The 19,885-nt window shown below is 45.3% G+C and overlaps 1 protein-coding gene across 1 annotated transcript in view; it reads left to right on the forward strand.

Annotated features, from left to right (window-relative positions):
- Positions 1–19,885, forward strand: part of znf385c (zinc finger protein 385C) — a 271,270-nt gene that overhangs the window by 107,189 nt on the left and 144,196 nt on the right. The window lies entirely within an intron of this gene.

Genomic DNA, 19,885 nt, shown 5'->3' on the forward strand with positions numbered 1-19,885 from the left:
CTGGAAGTAATCAGATTGCATTACTTTGATATAGTGATGCTTAGAGTAAGTTACTGAATACATTTTTCAACAGGTAATGTTTAATCTTATAATCTTATAATCTTTGTGGACTGAATAAGGCTATGTTATAACCCAATCTTACCTTGCCATGCAGAAGTAAAAAAAAAATTAAAAAAAAAAAAACCCACTGTATTCCTTTGCAGTATTTTTCTTTAAATGACCATACTGGCAATTTCTTGCCGGAAGCATTTGGAGAATTATGTGGGTAACCAGTATTGCCATGTGGTTTGTTACCACAGGAGCAATGTTGGCCAAAAGCGACCAAGCTGCAGCTAACTTCTCCTAGCAGACATATTAGCAAATGAACTGTAATAGGTCTTTATGCATGCTCAGTAATCCAGGTAAGAAAATCACAGAAAGGTGAATCAGTTCCTCTGGTTCCTCTAAATGCTGCATCCAGATGAACTGATTCACCTTTCTGTGATGAACTGTAATATAATTCCTTATCAGATTCAGGCTTTGGAATAGACACTTCACATGAAACAAAGCAAATGATCTGATTGACTCTCCGTAGTTGAGACACAAAAGCCAATCAGATACTCTTTGTAATCTGTGTCTCATCTCTTTAACATCCCTTATGAGAATGATGGTTTGGCTGTCCACCAAAAAACCCATACTTACCATCCATCCATCAATTATCTAAGCCGCTTATCTGAATTCGGGTCGCGGGATGCTGGAGCCTATCCCAGCAGTCACTGGGCGGCAGGCAGGAAGACACCCTGGACAGGCCACCAGTCCATCACAGGGCCGACATATTCACACCTATTTCATACTTCATACTTACCATAGATAATGGTAATAGCCTTACCATGGTACAGTTTTGCAATGGCAGTACATGCACTCCACCACCAGTAGGAGTCAGTAGTTGCTATTTTCAGACCGATTACCCCCTTCTGGCTCCCCAACCTACTTTAATTTTGAATAAAGTTGTGCATTTCTCATTTCATAGTCATGTTCCATGTTTGCTATTCTGAGATATTATTGCCGGCTCACCTCCCAGGCACACTACCAACGGCACTCCAAACACCACCCGGCCCTGCCGGAGGGGATGCTGGGATCTGAACTGTAGTCCTCAGCATTGGGTCACGAGCAGAGCGTAATAGTCCACTATAAAATTATAGTAAATACTAAATTCAGTAAATGCTAAATTTAAAAGTTACGGTAAATACTATCGCCTTTTACTTGTTTGCGAACCAAAAAGTACCTGGGGAAACTGTTTTATTTGCGACGACGTAAGCGGCTACCCGCCTAGCTGTCCCTCCTTAAGTCTGTGTGAAAAAGATTATTTCAATATGTGTTTGAACTGTTTGAGCTGTAGACATGCTGATGTTAATGTTAAACCTCATTCATCCGCGATGGCCTCTGGAGGTGGTATGGATTATCTTCAGTGTGGTGGAAGTCTGGTTATATTTATGCAAAACAATAAAATTGTCAGTCTTGTACACAATCCTGACTTTGTGTGTGTGTGTGTGTGTCCCTACAGGGTTTGCTATGTAGAAATGTTATGCATGAATAAGAGAATAATAACCACAGTTACCACAAGAGCTGTGGTAAAACTAGCAGTGGTAAACCTAGCAAAGCTAGCATTTTCTTTGCTAAGAGGATGATGACCATAATTACCATAAAATACTGTAGTAAAACCATAGTTACCATGTAAAAAAAAATAAAGAACAAAGTAAACCATAGGGAATTTTCGTGAAGCATGTGTATGCTTTCTGTTGGTGCTGTCGCGGTGTAGGGACCACACCGTGACCTATGGTTTCAAGAGTGGGAAGGGTCATAGGAAAATGCGTGTCAGTGAGTAGTGATGTCAGGGACATGATGCTAAAAGAGAGCAGGAGAACGCACTCCCCCATTCATTTATATGAGTTATTAACCCCCCCCCCATCTTTGTGTGATTGACAGTTCCAGGACTAACTGCTAAAAGGAAATAAACACAGAGGGCTCATTATGCATGATGCATTCACAGTGATTGACGTTAGCCAATCAGGCAGCAGTGCCTCATATCAATTATAGAGTTAGCTCGTGAAGACGAGGATTTAGCAAGGAGCAAGTGAGCTGTCAGGAGGAATGAGAGAGATGGGACGAGAGACTGAAGGAGGGACATGTCGGCACAGTTTGGACAAAAATAAATAATTTGTCCTTATTACTCCCTTACTCCCTGCCCAGTCAATCACACATCCTCACTTATATACCGTAACACCCCTCCACACACACACACACACCATACATCCATTGTGCATGTGGTGATGTTGCTCTCAGAGCCAAAGGCATGCGTATACACACACACACACACACACACACACACACACACACACACACGCACAAACAAACCCACACACATGCGTTGTGTATGTGGCGTACACACACACACACACACACACACACACACACACACACACACTTTGCTAGCTGTAGCCCCAGGCGTGCACCCAAACTTTAGTTCAAGCTGTGTGAAATCGGAAGAGGCTTCACCAGAGGCCAAATCTGTAGCGTATAATTAGCTTTTAATCAGCACCCTCATTCGGGCGAGCAGCAAAGATTAGCCTAGCTTGGGCTCTGCTTAAAATAAGCATTCATGAATGCGTGTGAAAGCCTGTTCCTATCATACTGGATCATACACACACAATAGCTCTCTCCTTTCTGTCCTCTCTCTTCCCTAACTCTGGTCATTTGCTTCTCTATTGTTAAATCCTCTCTCTCTCTCTCTCTCTCTCTCTCTCTCTCTCTCTCTCTCTCTCTCTCTCTCTCTCTCTCTCTCAGTCTCTCAATTCAATTCAATGATGCTGTATTGGCATGACTGCATACATTACAATATTGCCAAAGCAGGTGACAGTGAAATAGGTTAATAGAGTATTAAAAGAAAAAAATGAAATAAATGGAAAAAGGAATAGGTAGAACTGATAGAAATATAGAATAGTATTTGAATAGTAATTGACAGTAATTGGAACAGTAATTGATAGTGTTTTGGTCACTCACTGACCCTTAGGCTATGGCATTCTGACACATGTGCCGCAAGGTGTGCACTTTGGCCCTCTCCTGAAATAAGTGCCCATTGTTCTTTCTCATCCAGGAGCAGAAAATTTGGAACCTGGGTTTCAAATTTCTCCTGGTATTTTTCTCTTATGTTTTGGCATTTCTCACAATTTAGGAGGAAGTGCATCTCTGTCTCCACCTCACCTGCTGTACAGTGACCACATATTCTTTGCTCTTTTGGTAGCCAAGATTTTTTTTTGTGTGTCTGCCCTTTTCAATGGCTAGACTGTGGTCACTGAGCCTGTACTTGGTTAGGATGTGTCTCTGCTTACTATCTCTGACAGTGGATAGTAACTGAGGCTCTCTCTTTCTCTCTGCACTGCATGCTGGGAGTTTGGTGGTGTTGGTTTGGCAGAGAATCTGTGACTTTTTCTCGATTTTTCTTCTTTTTTTTCCAACTGTGTTTATTATATGATTGTTTTGTAGTTGTGGTTGTTCTAAGTGTAATTTGGTGTGTGTTCGGTGGTTGTTTTTGGCGGACGGTGAGCCATGCTTCTTGCTGGGCATGGCATCCCTTGAGACGCCGTCCCTGTCTTTAAGGCACAGAGTGAGAATAACACCACGGCCCAGTACCACGGTGGAGCAGGTACTGTTGGCGGTAGGAGAACAGGTGGGGCATGGCACATCTCATTTGCCTCACGGATGAATAAAATGGTGGTTGTATTATTGAAGCAACAGGATTTGGTCAACCAGCTGATAGAAAACGGCTTGCACGTAAACAATGAGTTTACACTCGTTTCCCCGCTGGCGGTGCCTTCCACCCGGATCATCGTGTCCGGGATCCCTCCTTTTATTTCCAACAAGGCGCTGGCACAAGAACTGAGGTGCTTCGGGAAGCTTGAGAGTGGATTCTAGATGGTGAATGTGGGTTGTGAGGGCACCAAATTAATGCATGTTAAGTCTCTGCGGAGACAAGTGTTTGTGTATTTGGACTTTCTGACTCAAACGCTGAATGTCTCTTTCTGTGTTAAGCATGAGGAGGGTTTCTACATGGTATATGCCAGCTCCAGGAGTATGAAGTGTTTTGAGTGTGGAGAAGTTGGTCACAAGCGGATTGCTTGTCCACATAGACAACACGCAGCGGGGTCTGCCACGGCTGATGTGCGTGACAGCGGGGAGGGGAGCAGCGGGCCGCTGCGACTGATGTGGCTCATGCTGGTGAGCAATGGCCCGCTGTGGCCGATTTGGCTCACGGTTGTGAGCGGCGGGCCGCTGCAATCAATGTGGCTGACAGTGGTGAGCAGCGGGCTGCTGCGGCCGATGTGGCGGGCAACAGGCCGCTGCGGCCGAGGTGGCTAATGGTGGTGAACGGAGGGCTGTTGTGCCTGGCAGTGGCAGGCAGCAGGCCACTGTGGCCGATGTGGCTGAGAGTGGTGAGCAACAGGCCGCTGCAGCTGACAATAGGGAGAGGGAAAGCGGGTGGCGAACACTGCCCGAGGCTGTTCCCCCTGTGTGGAGTGAGGCTGGTGGCTCCGTGGTCGGGGTCGCTGGTGCGTCCAGCTCTGTGTCTACAGAAAATTTAGCATGGGGGAGGGGGGGTGGAGGCTGACCCCATGGTCAGGACAGTGCAGAGGGACGACGACATGGGGAGGTCAGAGCAGGTTTCAGTACAGGAAATAGAGATGCTGCAGGACAGTGGGGCAGAGGAGCAGGTGATGAAGCCTGCTGTGTGGCGTTACAATGTGCCTGATATGGAATGTGAATCTGATAGCGTTTCTGTAGCGGACGGTAATTCTCAGAATGTTAACTTGTATTCATTGGAGGAGATTAATAGTTTTCTGAATGACACTTTGGTAAATCGGTAAATGTCAAAGATTATTTTCCTGATGCTGACAAATTTATTCTGTCAGTTACTACACTGCAGAAAGATGTTGGGTTAATTTACTGGATAGCAAAAAATGTTATCATCTCCAGAAACATGTTACTGGTCTAAGGAGAGATTTAAAAGTGCATATGGTAAAATTAGTAAAGAAAATGAAACTCAGTTTAGAGGTACCGTGATTATACAACAGGTGATGTTTCTTCTCAGCTGTCTTTTTCTGTCTGATTCTTACTGGTCTGTCTTTCTTCTTCTCATATGCAGGGTTTAAAGGTGGCTTCATTAAATTTGAATGGGGGTAGAGATGCACAGAAAATCAGAAAGCAGAAAAGACTGGATATAGTTTTTCTACAAGAAACACAGTGACAGCACATATGAAATAGACTGGGGCTTATGGTGGGCAGGACAGCATGTCCTGAGCCATGGGACAAATTTCAGTGCAGGAGTTGCCATTTTCTTTTCTTTTGCCTTAAATGCAAACATTGTATTCAGCACAGAGGTTGTGAAGGGCAGAGTCCTTATGGTGACAGCTGAAATAGAGGAGTTTAAGTTTAATTTTATTAATGTTTATGCACCAAACAATTGCTCTTAGCATGAAGGGCTTTTTACAATGTTGCAAGAAAAATTAAGTGGCATTGATCCAGGAGGGTGTATTGTATTGGGTGGAGACTGGAATTGGCCCTTCGCTAAGGCCTGCCCCCCTTGGTTACTGTTGCTAAGTCCGTCAAGCTTTCACATTTTATGGTAAATAAAAGTAATTACTTACCTTGGAGCAGACAAAGCTGTGCTTGTTGATCTTTGAGGGTTTCAACTGGATTTGAGGACGTCCACATAGCTTTATCCACAGCCTACATTTTTCAGGGTTTGATTTTGGTTTTGGAAAGGGAAAAAAAACGTACATCTCCTTCCAACCTCTCCAGAAGTGTCACTGTTACAAGTGCCCCAGGCACAACGTTTAACCATAACTAGCTGAAAGTTCACAAAACCAGCTCGAAAATGAAGAAAATCTGAAACTTTTGCATCGGAGTCAACGGAGCCCCACCATGAAAGTGTCGGACTTCTGTCGGAGCCTATCCTATGCTGCACTGTGACTGGCCAGTCTGTGTTTCAGGGGCGTGGCTTAACAAAGGGCGGATTGTTGCACTGACTTTACTTTATATAGGACTGGAGAGGAGCCACACCTTCAGTCATTCTCTGTCCTATCCCATGTCTTAAAGACAACTGATTTGGTTGATGTGTGGAGGATGAAACAACCCTCAGTTAGACAGTACACTTGGGTCAAAATATCAGATGGTAGAGTTAGTGCAGCTAAATTGGACAGGTTTTACGTGTCTGGCTCTTTTACTGCTCGAGTTGTTAATTGTCAGATCCACCCGGTTGCTTTTACAGACCATCATACAGTTTTAATGGAGCTGATTTTATCTCCCACTAGAAAACCAAAATTTCTTTGGCATTTCAACGTTAAATTATTACACGATCACAATTTTTGTGAACATTTTAAATTGTTTTGGGAGGTAGGAAAGGCCCAAATCAGAGGGGTTTTTTTTGCCAGCAATACACATAATTCCACAGCCAACATTAAGAGGGCTGTACAGGAGTTAGAAGAAGAGATATGAAACCTGGAAGATGTTTCTGTCTCACAACTTTGATCAGCAGAATAATAATCTCCTACACTGTAAAACAGCAGCTGAACTCCTTCCTGCGAGAGAGAGCTAAAGGAGCTTTAGTCCGAGAACGCTTCACCAGACTCCAAGACATGGATGCACCAACTACTTTCTTTTTTAATTTAGAGAGGTCAGTGGTTCAAAAAAACAAAAACAAATGGTGTGTCTTCATCTCCCTGATGGAAAGGTGACCACAGAGTCTGCTGAGATGAAGAAACATGCAGTGGACTTCTACATGGACTTGTTCAGGGCAGAGGGCTGTGATGTGGACTCTACTGTGGAGCTTTTACAGGACCTTGCTCAGCTGAGTCCAGAAGAACAGGATACAAGTCACTGCTGGTTGGCTTCTGCTTGGCTTCTTCTTAGGAAAGTTTGCCGGCTTGGGTTGGATAAACAGCTTTTTTTACTGAGATCATCTGAAGTTGATCTAATTGGACTCGCACCTTTTTACAACTCGGTGGTTGAAGCCTGGCAGATGCTGAAGGTCGCATGAACTCCTGACCCTATACCAGGAATGTGGCTTTTTGAAGAGCTGCTGTTTCACATTGCCTCCTTGCAAATACCACCTTTTCCTCTGCTACGATAAGGATTAAGTTTGTTGAGCCTGGCATTACTAAACTGGGCCATCTCACAAAAACATCCCTGGAAGCACTTAGTGGTGTCATCAACTTCAGGTCCTCCAGAGTGCTGAAGAGGGTTTTGGAGGAAGTCTGGGAGTCTCTATCTGGGCCCCTGAGGGCGTTTGCCGAAAATCTGCTCTAGCTGACCAATGGAATGATGCCAATGAGTAAGTTTTCCCCTCCCTGATCATTAGTCCTGCAGTTGGGGCATGGCAAGGGGGGAGCGGACAGCTTCTTTTCCTGAATACACCGGTGCTTGGTAGTTTCAGCTCTTGTGGGAAGAAGCAGTTTTACTACAGCTGTGTAAAGGTACTCAACCTTCACTGTCTGGCCTAAGTCAAGGAGTCGAGGTGGACTGAGGTTTTTGCTTCAGACTGTACCCCTAAAGGCAGGTGGAGGGTCCTGTATAAGCCTGCTGTTAAGAAACGGATGGCTGACCTCCAGTGGGGGATTATACATGGAACAATAGCTATGAACAGACACAGAGCTCACCTGGATCCAAGCACTGGGGGAGGACTGTCCTTTCTGCACACAGAGGGACACATTAGAGCATTTAGTGGTCTCTTGTCCTTGACTAGTGGGCTTATTTAGGGTACTGCAGTAATGGGTGGAAGCTTTGGGAGAAGATTTCTCTGTCCCCTTGTTTGTTTTTGGGCCTGAATACACGGCAAGGAAAAGGCTGCTTCTGGTCCTAGTGGATTAGTGAATTTTCTGTTTGGAACTGCTAAGCTAGCGATGTGGAAGACCAGGAAGAATCAGATGCTAGGTCAGGGTTGGACTGATGTGGTGCAGAGTATGAAGGGTTTGGTGGCGGCTCGTCTGAGGATAGGGCACGCTTTCTACACCCTGACCAGTAATCTGGACTCTTTCAGGGCTCTGTGTGGGTTAAGACAAGTTTTGGTGTTCACTAAGTGAAGATGGGTCATTTGTTCTCAATTTTTAATTTATTATGGTCACGTGTGTGTGCATTTTTATTGACCCACAGTAATGATTTCTGAGATTTTGTTTGTTTTGTTTTTGTTTTTTGTTTTTTTGGCTTACCAGTTTAATGTTAACATGATAGGAATGGAGGATTTTTTATACTGGGATGTAAATAAAAGTTACAGTAAATGTCAAAAGTCTCTCACTCTCTCGAGCGGAAGTCTGTGAGAGTGAGTGCACATTTCACCGTTTCGGCATTTTCTGTCTTTTCTATCTTTTCTATCCTTCATTCTTTTTTGGGGTTTGTATTTTGACAGATTTACTGTCATGGTGGTGTGTTTTGATAGCAGAGCGGTTTCGACCGGCCCGGCTGTGAGTCATACAGACTCGCAGAGTTGGAAGCGTAGGGCTGGAGGAGCTCACATGCCGACATGGAGTTAAACTCTGTCCGAATTTTAGTTGCTCGGTGGAAGATTGCGGTTTAGCAATCGGTGAAATTGTTGGCTATGACAGTGTTAAATCCGCATCTAGAATGAATAGTGGAGTTGTTGTTTTTATTGACAGTATTGATAAAGTCAGCGTGGTTGTGGAGCAAGGCATGGTAATCCAGGACACCATTGTTCAGGTGTTGCCACTGGTTAATCTGGCCAAAAAAGTCAAGTTCCTCTGTTTATTAGCAACAAAATGTTGCGGAGAGAACTAGTCAGACACGGAAAATTAATGTTCCCTATAAAACCAATCCCTCGGAGCTGCAAATCTCCACATTTAAAACATGTTGTTTCCTTCAGAAGGCAGGTCTTTATGGTTCTGAGGAACAACACGGAGTTAAATTTAATATTAAAGTTCAGAGTTGATGGTTATGACTATGATGTGTATATATTATCAAAGACAATGAAATGTTTTGGCTGTGGAATGGAGGGTCATCTCACCCGTTCCTGTCCAGAGAAATAAACTGCTGAGCCAAATGAAGGTGAGACTGCAGCACAGGGCCCCGAGCAAACTGGGACTGCAGCGCCGAGCTCAAAGCAGGAAAAAAATGCAGCAGAAAAAAAAATTCAGAGTGAAGCTGAGTTTCTGGCTGCTGTTCCTGGTTCAGCTAACCCAGAGACTGCTGGTTCAGGTGCTGCTGATCCAGGTTCTGCTAAAGCAGGGGCTGCTGGTTCAGTTCCTGATGATGTGGGTTCAGCAAGCTTAGGGGCTGTGGGTTCAGGTGCTGCTGATCCGGGCCCTACACATGAAGATACTGTTGTAGAGGTTGTTGAAAAGTTTCCCACAGATACTGTTAACTGTGATGTAATGGACACACAGTCTGAAACAAATGAAGCAGAATGTTCTCTGGAGGAGGAATGTGAGATGTTGATAAAGACTCTTCTAATGTCAAGGATAAGAAGAGGAAACCTGATGAGGTGTCTCCGCCTTCTAGTATAGCGATAAAGGTTTCTCATCAGAGTAGGTGTCTGCAGTTGGATGAAAGTGAAGGTGATGAGGTGAGTGATGTGGAGTCTCTGGCTGCCTCGCAGATGGGGACTCAAAAACAGACGGGATACTCTCTAGTGAGTATTAAGAAGTTCTTGCAGGACACTAAGGGGGCCAGAAATGTGAAAGTTGACAAAGTGTTTCCTGATTTGCAACTCTTCATTGATTCAGTGAAGACTTTTCTGAGAAGTCCTGGTGGTCTGGGGGAGAAAGCTTTCACTGAACAGGAAACTTTTTATTTGAAAAAAATAGTCCATAAGGTCAAAAAGCAGTTAGAGAATGTTGAATAAGTTTTTCAGTTTATTCTTTCTCTGTCCACTTGTTTCTGTTTCGCAACATCTTTTCTGTATTATGACAGACATAAGAAATAAGAATGGGAAGCTTAAATTTAAATGGGGCAAGGAATGGTGAGACAAGGGCCTCTCTTTTCAAGATTTGTGCTCTTAAAAAGCTAGATGTGTTTTTTGTACAAGAGACACACAGTACCACTGATAATGAGGCTGACTGGGGGAAAGAATGGACTGGTGAGACCTTTTTAAGTCCCAAAACCAGTAACAGTAGTGGAGTTGGGATTCTTTTTTCTAGGAATTTTATTCCTCAGTCTGTTGAGTCTGAGGAAGTTATTAAAGGCCACCTGTTAAAACTAACAGTAGCGTATGAAAAGGTAAAAATGGTGTTTATTAATCTTTATGCTCCACATCTGGGAGTGCAGAGGTTAGTCTTCCTGGATGTTTTAGATGAGGTTATTGAGAATTGTACCAGTGAGGACTATTTATTCATTGGTGGGGATCTCAACTGTACTGAGGACAGCAGGTTAGACAGGAACCATGCAGAGCCTCATGCTGCCTCTTGCAGTCATCTGATTTATCTTATTGAGGCTCATGAATTGTGTGATGTGTGGAAAGGGTTTCATAATAAACTGAGACAATATACCTGGACACATGTTAAGGATAACTTGATATCTATGGCCAGGCTTGATCGTTTCTATTGTTTGAAACATCAGTTTAATGTGTTCAAAAGTTGTATCATCAGCCCTGTTGGTTTTTCTGATCACTCGCTAGTAATGCTTCCTGTCTTTCTAAAATATGTAAAATCGAATAGTGCCTATTGGCATTTTAACACAGCCCTACTAGAGGATAGAAACTTCAAGGACACTTTTGTCTGTTTTTGGAGAAACCACCAAAGTGAAATATCTGATTTTGTGACTGTACAACAGTGGTAGGATATTGGAAAAGTCCAAATAAGACAACTCTGTCAACAGTACACTCGGAATGTCACACAAACCTTAATGACATCAGTGAAAGCTCTGGAGTCTGAAGTAGAGGAACTCCAGGGCTTTGCTGAGGCCACAGGGGACCAACACCATACTGAGGCACTCGCAGTGAAAAAGTCTCGTTTAAACAACCTGCTGAGTGTTACAGCTCAGGGCGCTTTGGTCAGGTCCCACTTTCAACATGTAGCCCAGATGGATGTTCCATCACACTTTTTATTTGGCCTGGAGCATAAGAATGGACAGAAGCAGTTCATTCACAGCTTAAGATCTGACACTGGGCAGGTGCTGACTGACCGTACTGCAATTCGTAAGTGTGCTTCAGTTTCTACAGTAACCTATTTAGATGTGAGCATAGAGAGGAGCAGGCAGTGGCTCAGAGTTTTTATACTGATCTCCCTCAGGTGGACTGGAAGAGCAATGTAGAGTTGGAAGCAGCTCTTTCCTCTGATGAACTCTATGCTGCTCTGCAGAGTATGCAGAGTGGGAAAGCTCCTGGAATTAATGGTCTACCTGTTGATTTTTATGAAGTCTGGTTGGTGGTCGGGGGGATCTGCTGGTGGTGCTAAATGACAGTCTCGCCAGAGGGCATCTGCCATTGAGCTGCAGGCGGACGGTTCTCACCTTGCTGCCCAAGAAAGGTGAACCACAGTCCATTAAAAACTGGAGGCCTGTGTCACTGCTCTGCACTGATTATAAGCTCCTCCAAAAGGTGTTAGCAAACAGGCTAAGTAAAGTGATGGAACAGGTGGTTCATTGTGACCAGACCTACTGTGTACCTGGCAGGTTGATTTCAGATAACATCATTATGATACGAGACTTTTTAGAGATCTGTAGGCTGTTTGGCCTCAACACCGGCATCATGTCAACTGATCAAGAAAAAGCCTTTGATCTTGTTGAGCATGAATATCTATGGCTCACATTGAGGGCCTTTGATTTTGGTCCTGGCTTTATTAGCAAACTTAAGGTTCTGTATTGTAACATTCAGAGTTTGCTGAAAATTAAAGGTGGTTTGAGTGTTATTTTTCAAATGCAAAGGGGAATTAAACAAGTCTGTGCCCTCTTGGGCATGTTATATTCCCTAGCATTTGAGCCGCTGTAACACAAACTCAGATCTGACCTCCAGGGTATAACTATCCCAGGTTGTAGTGCACCGTTAAAACTGTCCGCCTATGCGGATGATTTAGTAATTCTGGTGAACAGTCAGCAGGATATTGACATGTTGGAGAGGGACATCGTCCAGTTTGGCTTAATATCTTCAGCCAGAGTTAACTGGATCAAAAGCAAAGCTGTCAGTGTTAGGATATACTGGAGAAAAAGCTACATTTGCCTGGGGGGTTGATTTAGAAGGTAGGGGGCTGAAATATTTAGGAGTGTTTCTGTGTGTGATCAGTCTGTTGTCCTTAAAAACTGGGAAAACGTTCCTGAAAAGGTCAAAGGTTGGTTGGCAAAGTGGAAGTGGATTTTACCTGAGATGTCCTACAGAGGTTGAGTCCTGATCACCAACAACTTTATATCATCAGTGTTGTGGCATCGCCTGTCAGTTGTTGACTCCCCACCAAACCTGCTGTCCAAAATCCAGGTTCTTCTTGTCAACTTCTTCTGGGACAAACTGCACTGGGTCCCTCAGTGTATGCTGTATCTGCCGAGGGTTGAAGGAGAGCAGGGCCTGATCCACCTGAGCAGCAAGGGGGCTACCTTCCATTTCCAGTTCCTGCAAAGGTTTCTGTATGGTCCTGCTGAGTTAGTCTGGAGGTCGCTGGCTTGCACCATTCTGAGTCACCTAGGTGGCCTGGGACTGGACAGATCTTTGGTTTTGATGGACTTGAAGCAGTTTAACATCAAGGACCTCGTACCTGACTTCTGCTGTGGGCTTTTCAAGGTGTGGAATTTGTTAAAATAGGGAGAAACTGAAACAACACAACTCTTTGTTTTGACTGCTCCGGGAACCAGTCATACATGTAATCCATTTCAGTGCAGTCTGTCAAGTAGGGCAGACTCTGCTTAGGTGGTTCTGTACGTCGAACGTGGTGATTCTGGGACAAGTAGTTCAACTTGCAGGCCCAGACATGGACAATGCAGCTCCTCTTGCCTCCCGCATAGAGCTGAGATCAACGTGTGTCCTCACTCTGCTGCTTAACAAATGGAGGGAAGCACTCACAAGTGGTGAGCGGACACTGTTGATCCAGTATTATAATGGCTCTGTTACACCTGATGAGGAGGATGTTTTCCCTTCGATGAACATTTCCCCAGATTTTAAGGACTGTACAGGACCTCTTTAAAAAGTGAGAATCCCTCTGTTTTTTCCTTTCAGGATCCAAATGGGAGGTCAGTGTACAAAATATTTGTTAAAGTTCTGCACAGGGACAAATTAAATGGTAAACCTGACACCCCATGGAGGGCTTACTTAGGTCTGTGTGACAGTGCTGGACCTGAGTGGACAGCACTGTACAAACCACCATTGGTCAAAACAGCTGCAGACCTGCAGTGGAGGGTTTTACATGGTATCATGGCCGTTAATGCTTTTGTCTCTGTCATTAATTCTGATTGTCATTGTTTCATGGAATGTTGTCGACTGCTGCCACTTTTTACATTGCTGGAAAATGTTTTTGGATTGTTTGGGGAAGTCTTTTCCAAACCCATGTTCATTCTGGGCTACAGGTACTCTCAGAAAAACAAGGCCAAATGCCAGTTTCTTAATTTCACTCTGGGGAGTGCAAAGATGGCCGTGTACCTGAGCAGATGAAACAGAATGGAGGAAGCTGAGGATGATGATGCTGTTTTTGTGTTTATAAAAATGTTAAGAGCTCATTTAAAAGTAGATTTTTGCTACTTCAAAATGATGGATGATCTGGAAAGTTTTCGCAGTGTGTGGTGTTACAGAAATGTGCTTTGCTGTATTGTTGATGATGAGCTGATCTTTGGGAGCGTACTGAGATGATTTAGATTCTGTGAAACTGATGTTACTGGCCATGTTGGTTTTTATCCTGCTTGTTGGGCTGTAACTTTTTTGTAATTTTTTATTAAAGTGTTGTTGAAAATCAAATCTCTGTCTCTCTCTCTCGCCCTCTCTCTCTCTCCTCTCTCCCCCTCTTGCTCTCTCTCATGCCCCCTCTTAACGTTCTTTCTTGCTCTTTCTCTCACCCCCCTCTCTCTGTCTCTGTTTCTGTCTCTGTCTCTCTCTCTCTGTCTGTCTGTCTCTCTCTCTCTCTCTCTCTCTCTCTCTCTCTCTCTCTCTCTCTCTCTCTCTCTCTCTCTCTCTCTCTCTCTCTCTCTCTCTCTCTCTCTCTCTCTCTCTCTCTCTCTCTCTCTCTCTCTCTCTCTCTCTCTCTCTCTCACACACACACACACAACCACACACATGCATTTTGAGTGCCAGTCTGAAAATCTCTGAATTTGTTAAGATCTTAGGGAGATGTCGAGCCGCACGTCTCTTATTTATTTTTATATTTTTCTTGGCTTCTCCGTAGAAGCAGAGTGGTGAGACTTCACGGTTCAAATGCAGTTTTGATGGTCGGGTTAAACTGACACAAACACATTTTATGAGCATGCTCAGCATGCTGAACACTATAGAGAGGCAGTTGTATTGAGAGCTGGTGATGTGAAGTCAACATGTGTGTGCAGGGCACACAGCTTGCAGCATGCACCTGCAGACACACACACACACACACACACACACACACACACACACACACACACACACACACACACACACACACACACACACACACACACACACACACACACACACACACACACACAAAACAAGGCTCTGCTCTGCTTCTCTTATATTGGAGGGTCTGTTTGACTAATCCAATATGGAGCATTTAAAACTAGTTTCCTTTTTAAAAAGCTGCTCAGGGTTCGGCAGCGTTACATTTCCGTTGAGCTCTTCCAGTCTAATCCCTGCCTCTCTCCGGGCTGATCCACATCTTTTATGCCTGTAATGAAGTGCAGTGAGATGAAAGCCGTTTTAATGGGATTTGGTTAAACTGGGACACAAACCAGAGAGACGGGCAGAGGGGAGGAACAGCGCCCACCTCATCGTAGGTGACGTCATCTTTATCTCCGTTCTCACACCATCTCGCTTGCTGTGGTTGTCAGACGAACGCGACCGTCAGCTCCTCCTCGCCTATTGGCTGAAAGAAAAGCCAGTCCTGACCCTCCTGGGGTGAACTGCAGTCCTTTCGCTCTCTCCATTTCGCCGCCACTGTTCCTCCCACTGAACCTTACCAGCCCTCATCATAGTCTTCCTCTTGGCTTCATCCTTCCCTGCTCTCTGCACACGTCTTATTCTAAATATTTGACAGAAGTGAATAAGCAATTTATGTTACAGATTTTGTGGGTGTGTGTGTGTGTGTGTGTGTGTGTGTGTGTGTGTGTGTGTGTGTGTGTGTGTGTGTGTGTGTGTGTGTGTGTGTGTGTGTGTGTGTGTGTGTGTGTGTGAAGAGTAAGGTTGGTGGATAAAGCAGAGAGGGCTGACAGTGCTCTTACGAGGTTGTGGGTCAGATCTCTGGTGTTTTTTGTTTTTGTTTTTTTTTGCATCAGACTGCTATGACCATGCACAGGTTATTTTGAGTGTGTGTGCATTTGTGTTCTTGTCTGGCTATATTTGTGAGCACCAATTCGAGTTTTTAACTATGAGTCAAGACATTCTGGCCCATCCTTGTTTCTTCAAGGGTCTATTTTAGGGTGAGGACTAGGGAATGAATGTAGCCAATAACGGTCCTCCCAAATTAAGAAAAACAAATGTGTGTGTGTGTGTGTGTGTGTGTGTGTGTGTGTGTGTGTGTGTGTGTGTGCACAAGTGTACATGCGTGTGTGCACATGAGTATGTGTGTGACAGAGAGGGAGAGAGACAGACAGACAGAAACAAGAGAGAGAGACAGACACAGAGACACAGAGAGACAGAGACAGACACACACGGGGCAGAGGGAGAGAGACAGAGAGAGAGACTCTGTTCTATCTTCTGTCAGGACATGAAGACATGTATAGTAGGCGGCACACCCAGGAGAAACGGTGTGATGTTGCTCAAAGTAGAAATACAGAGCCAGCAGCCGCAGGCAGTGTCTTTCCTCCTCTGCGATGTGGAAGAAACTACAAAACACATACACACACACCAAACACACACATATGCATATACAGACATAGATATGCACACCAACACACACACACACACATATACAAAAAAAAACCCACAACCACTGCGCATCAGACACTGTGTGTGTAGCTTTAATAGAGTAGTAGGTATTTACAGAAAAACCAAACAACAACAAAAGCCACAACATTTAACCACCAAACTCCACGTACAGAGTTGTTAAACAACGCACATACGCTACGGCGAACAAAGCCAAGTGGGATTTAATATACGCTGGGGGGAAACTAATAAGCTGTAAATGGGGCTGGCTGCAGGGCTGCAGCCGGGGGAGAGCCGGTGTGTGTGACCACAGCGATGTCCAGCGTGCTCCGGCCAGCCAGTGATCTGCCTGCCGCTGAGATGAGTTTGGCTCATGACCTCTTCTGGGCCGCATCGCCATACCCCCCCCCCCCGCCCCAACCACTACCACCCTACCCTTATTGTTCAGTCAACAGCATCTGTTCAGCCTGATAACAGGATTAGACCTGCCCCCTACAGGCCTGCTGCAGCTAGGCTGGATTAGAGAGGTTGGCCTATGTGTAGCAGGCTTTGCATGTATTTGAGTGTGTGTGTGTGTGTGTGTGTGTGTGTGTGTGTGTGTGTGTGTGTGTGTGTGTGTGTGTGTGTGTGTGTGTGTGTGTGTATATAATTTAGATCCAATCCACTCTACCCTACAGGAGACTTGTACCACAGCCACAGAGAAGAATACAGTCTACATGTTTCTTTTATGTGGGGGGGGGGTTTCCCGCCGTCGACCGAGTTTATTCCTTTTATAGCGCGGCCCTGACATTTTACCGGATCCAAACAAGAACGTCTGCGAATGTGTACCTTTAACGTGTTCTTCAGCACAGAGCGTGTCATCTCTTATTATGCTGGCACATGGAGCGAAGGTCGTGCCAAGGTAGCGGGGTGGCTCATGAATCTTAAATTAGTTCTCCTTTCCCACCTGCCCATCCTTCATCCGAGGTGTCCTGGTCTCCCAAGCGATAAACAGTTCCTGGGTTAGCATAGCGGGCGGCCGACCTCTCTGCCGTTGCGCAGGGTTGAATTCGTGGCTGAGGTTCTCATCAGAAGTAAAGCGGACATAATCTCTGTCGGTTCCGCCGGGTTGTTTATGCGGTGGCTTTGTTTGCACGGCACCTCGCGGAGTCATTTATCAGGGCCTCGATATGGACAGAGCTATGCTAGTGCCTGCCAAAAACTGGGAGACAGACAGATGGGGGGGGGGGAAACAGAAGACACACAAACACACACACACACACACACACACACAAACACATGGGCACACACATATATACACAGACTCGCACAGGTCCGTGGTGGTCTTGGCACCAGGGATTTGAGAGGGCAGGGAGCAGACAGGTGGGGCATGTCGATGATATGCACAGCGGGAATCCCACAGCAGCCTGGCAGCAATGTTCCCTGGGCTTGTCCACTTTCTACCTTGGACTCACAAATCCCTCTGGACTTCCCCTGAAGCATGGAAGTGGCCATGACCCTGTGACGTTCTTGCCAATGTCCAATCCATTTGGCTCCGCTTGCCCCAGAAATGCTTTGGTTGTTCAGGTTAACCGTAAACTCTGCAAGCGAAATGGACTGCCGGTGCCTACATTGGTATTTTTACTTACTGTGATGTCATCTCTTGGCGTATCTTCAAATATCCCATAGTCTCGTATCCAAAAAATCTTTACAACCTAAGCTAAAAGGCTATGTAAGTCAATAAACCATAATGACTTTTGAAAGCCAGCCACTTTATTTGACATCGTATTCTTACAATGAAATCCATTCTCTGCATGTAACCCATCCTATTGTATAGGAGCAGTGGGCAGCTGCGGCGCCCGGGGATCAACTCCAGTTGTCTTTCCATTACCTTGCTCAGGGGCACAGCCAGGAGTATTAATCCTAACGCGCATGTCTTTTTGATGGTGGGAGGAAACCGGAGGACCCGGAGGAAACCCACACAGACACGGGGAGAACATGCACACTCCACATACAAAGGACCTGGGATGGCCTGGGGTTCGAACACAGGCCCTCCTTGCTGTGAGGCAACAGTGCTAACCACTGGACCACTGTGCTATGCTGATAAAAGTATTGTAATTGTGTCATAGATAAAAAAAAATGGGCATGTTTTTCATAAAATTTTTGCAAAAAACACCCCACAAAACACCCATCCATCCATTATTCATCCATTATCTGACCCACTTATCCTGCTCTCAGGGTCGCCGGGATGCTGGAGCCTATCCCAGTAGTCATTGGCCGGCAGGCGGGGAGACACCCTGGACAGGCCGCTAGGCCACCACAGGGCCCACACACACATTCACACCTAGGGACAATTTAGTATGGCCGATTCACCTGACCTACATGTCTTTGGACTGTGGGAGGAAACCGGCGCACCCGGAGAAAACCCAAGCAGACACGGCGAGAACATGTAAACTCCACAAAGAGGATGACCCGGGACGACCCCCAAGGTTGGACTACCCCGGGGCTCGAACCCAGGACCTTCTTGCCGTGAGGTGAACGCGCTAACCACTATGCCACCGTGCCGCAAAACATATTGATCCAAAACAATTCTGAATGTACAAAATATTTCTTGAAATTCCATAAGTTATTCAAACTATGTAAAACATTTTTTGAATGTGCTCATTTTTATGAGCAGAGCATAAAGACATTTTGATAGTTTCATCTGCAACAGAGATATTTCCTCGGCCCTCCGCAGGATCAGGGCACAGGAGGTGTGTTTTCAGAGGGTGAAAGGTACTCTGAGGGCTACTTAGTTTGTATGAGACCTCCATTTATATTTTGTTTTCCTCCCTGTATATGTGATGGTGCTGTACAACCACACCAGACCATAGTGAGGAACTGACTGTCAGAGATGTGTGAGGAGGGAGCAGATGCCAATTGTGTACAGCTCCTCATTCTCTTTTTCCCTCGCACCCCTTCCAACTTCATCCCTCTCTCCTCCCAGAGCCGTAATCACAGGAAGGATTTCCAGCTGCTCAGAAGATGAAGCTATTGTGTGGCTTGGTGTCATGACACACTATCAGACAAACACCCACCCTCAACCCCCCCCTCCCCTCCGGCTCCATCAACTGCCGGGTTGAGATGTGCATCACCCAAGAAATAATTTGAGATATTTAGCAAAACCCTCTTTGTTATTTCCTCTTCCGACTTGGCTGTCAGCGGCAGTGTTTAAAATGGCTACCGGATGCCACAGAGAGGAGTGGTGATTGGCAGAGAGCAGCGTGTCACAGTGACTGGTCGGGTCAGGCTGCACCACTTCATCTGTCCCAGCTCAACCAGCCAGACTGATCAGAGAGCTCATGAGAGGAGGCCGCTGTTTGCTGCAGCTTCATCTCACGCTCTCTGGCGGACATGCTGTCAGCAACTGACAGAGCAAACAGACAGGGAGATGCCTTCAAGTACTCTGCCCTGTCCTCCCGTCCTTGGACCAACCGTGGTATCTGCTATCTCAACAGATACGAGGCAGCGTGTCGGTGAAGCCGCTGCTGTTGACAGCTTGTGGGCTTATCCTCCTGTTTTGTATTTATTTTGCTTTCTCCAGTTGGCTCCCATGTACTTACAACATTTTAGCTAGCAACTAAATATTTGATTCACTGTGTATTATTGGAATTTTATCAGTACATTCATTGTGTGAGGCACCTGTTTCTTGTTATTCCATTTTTTTATTAGATAAGAAAAATAGCTGAAAATGTTATGAAATTAGCTGAACATTAAAACGGGGAAATCCACAGGCCGTTATGAGGAGCTTCTCATCCTCTTGTGTTTTAGCAGGGACGGGGAAGTGGGAGCCAGAATTCGGTTTGATGTGCCAGCGTGGTGGGTTAGACATGAAACGCTTGAATATGATTGGCTATTGCCAGG

Source organism: Lampris incognitus, chromosome 10 (assembly GCF_029633865.1).
Source record: "Lampris incognitus isolate fLamInc1 chromosome 10, fLamInc1.hap2, whole genome shotgun sequence".
Taxonomy (NCBI): Eukaryota; Metazoa; Chordata; class Actinopteri; order Lampriformes; family Lampridae; genus Lampris; species Lampris incognitus.